This window comes from Larimichthys crocea, chromosome XII, assembly GCF_000972845.2.
Source record: "Larimichthys crocea isolate SSNF chromosome XII, L_crocea_2.0, whole genome shotgun sequence".
NCBI lineage: Eukaryota > Metazoa > Chordata > Actinopteri > Sciaenidae > Larimichthys > Larimichthys crocea.
In genome coordinates, this window is record NC_040022.1 from 19,726,068 (window position 1) to 19,728,910 (window position 2,843).

The following is a 2,843-nucleotide window of genomic DNA, read 5'->3' on the forward strand; positions in this document are numbered from 1 at the left end:
CAGTCTTAATTAAGCAGATAAATAAAGAAACTTAATTAATTTAATCATGAAAGCAAGACAATAATCCAGTGACTCTTCAGAAAGCATTGCTAATTTTCTTCTTTCCATCATCCCGTGTTCCTCTTCTTGTTTGTGTAGGTGGAAAGGAACTTCCTGTCACCCTATATGTCTCCCAAAGAGAGTCCTTTCCGTCATATCCTGCTGGGGTCTGGTCCTCACACTCTCAAGGGTCTGTCCAACCACCTGGAAGCCCTCAGGGCTGACAACCCTGAGGCAGACGCCGACCTGTTCCGTCACCAGTTCGCCCTGGCAACCTGGACCATTCAGGGCTGTGCCAACACTATAGCAGGGGACATCTGGTCTTTGGATAATGAAATCTAAAATGTATTTTCTGCCCTCCTCCCTTGTTCAAGGTTTGGCCCTTTTTATCACGACTAGCAGTGTGAAAACCAGTAGGCTGTGACGATTCACCAACAGTCACGGTTTCTAAATGTATACCAAAAGCACAGTCATATCACCTCTATTCTGTAATCTTCAACATTTCAGTCATGAGTTGCCCCATCTCCCTCCTTTCTGAAATTCTCCACAAAGCCAAACAGTGATCAAACGTACATAATCCTTCTGCCTTAACAAAAAGTTGATCTCTTTTCCGTTTTACCATGTGGTACTAAAATACCACATTATGAATACTTTGGTGCTAGTAACGACTACCTTCAAGCGGCCATGTTATGTGGCAGTACTACTTAAATTGGTGTTTGATGAATGTAGTGAAAGTGATGCTTTTTCAGCACAGTATCTCGGTCCTCTGTTTGCCAGCTCGGAGATTAAAAACAAAAACAAAAGGGCATTGTGATCTATAAGCTTATGACTCTCCATTTGTTTACCATAATTTTTACAAATCAAAACTGCTGGGATTTCCACTGCTGCTGAAGCCTCATGTTCAAACCTGAGCTGGTTTATGTTGGTAGCTAATTTCATACTGTGCTGAAATGTGCCGCTCAATCACTGTCAGTTCAGAAGTTGCTAAAAAAGGACTGAAGATTAATTTACAATACACAACAACCGTTGTGATTCACAGATACACAGAAATGGATCTTGGACATCTTGATCGTTGTCGTTACTTGGCGCTTAACATGTGTGCTGCATTATCTTTTAAGCAAAGTCTAATTACACGCAACAATAGCTAAAAAATTATTTAAAATCTGAATTGGTTATTATCTGAATCGTCCCCTCCTGGCATGAGAGCAAATCCGTAGGCCTTTCAAAAACTTAAGGAGATGTGGCACTTGACACGAATCCATACGTCTATTTATTGTTATTTATTTATCAGTGGCAGGGTTCACTATAAATAGTTTTTTTATCGCCTTTTATAAAACAAATGATAATTTCGGGAGCAGGCCTTCCATAATTATGACAGTTATACTGTCGAATTGACAAAAGCAGCATCTGCTAAAAGAAGTGTACATGTGGACGACGGCCAGTACGGAACCCAACAATCAAATTCTACCTAACTGACACTGGATTGGTTCTTTTAGGCAAGACCATATCGTACACTTACTGAACACACCTTTTGGCTGACTGTCAGTACCGGTCCCTTGGTCCATGCACACTTCTCGTTCTCGACATTATCGGGAGCAGTCTTCCATAATGTAAAAAAAGAAGAAGGTAGTTTTTGCTACCAGTGTGTGTCTGTATCGGAGGCAGTGCCCTCCATATTTCAGTAGGGTGGATGTTTTTTTATTATCGGGAACAGTGGTTTCCCATAATGTGTACATAATGAATACATTGCTATACGATGCCACACGCTGTTGCATCTTCAGAACGCTTCTGACGTTTCTCGTCTAATGTACCTTCTCTAGTTTCCTCCAAAGTCTGCAGCTTCAGCCCAACAAAGCTGAAAGATAGTGTGAGTTTTAACATCAGGTCCTTGAAAATGTTTCTCATCTTGTCTCTTTGGTGAGGTAAAGATGCTGCAGTCCTTACATTTTCTGAGTGTCTCCATTTTTAATCAAACGCTTATAATGTGTTGTCTTTTCTTTGGGCTTTCAATATGGAACTACATGGAAGGTCTTTGGCTTTAAAGAAATGTTACAAACATGTTTGGGACCACTGGTTACAGGTGTGTGGTTCAGTAAAGATCACCACTCTGCAAGGGTTTGTGTTTTAATGATGCAGCGGTGTGAAAGACAGACTGCTTACTTTTTGATGTGTTCATTCTTTTCTTTGTGCTTTTTTCTGTTGTTTCATGACTGCTTTATGGAGCTGAGTTTCTACGTACGTACTTGCACTTCCAGAGTTTGAAGGACGTATACTTGGCTTGTTTTGTTTTTGTTTTGACACTTCGGTATTTCTTTCTTTTTTTGTTGTCTACTAGAATCAAGTTACTGGATTAAAAGCCTGTTATGCTAAACACCTTTTTAGAAAAAAGTTACCAGAAGAATGAAAGTTGTAAAAAAGTGGGACAAATGACAAAATCTTACAAAATTGCACTGAATGTTAAAGTAGCTCACGGGACCTCCTTTAGCTAATCTGCTAAATGTGGTCACACTGTTTTTGATTTGTTTATGAAAACTACATACCACTTTATTAGTTTTACATCAGTAGCCCTCTTTAATGATCCTTTAAGCATTGATGCATCACGTCTGAGTGAATTAACACCAGATCTGTTGGGCTACAAGTTGCATTTCTCAATGGTATCACAAAAATCCAAACCCGTTCTTAAGAGGATGTAGCACGTAGGAATTAATGTGCAGATTTGTTTGACAAGTTTGGTCACATGTTGGATAAATGTTTGGAAATTGGTTAAATAACAATGCTTTTTTTTTTTTTCAAACTGTACACAA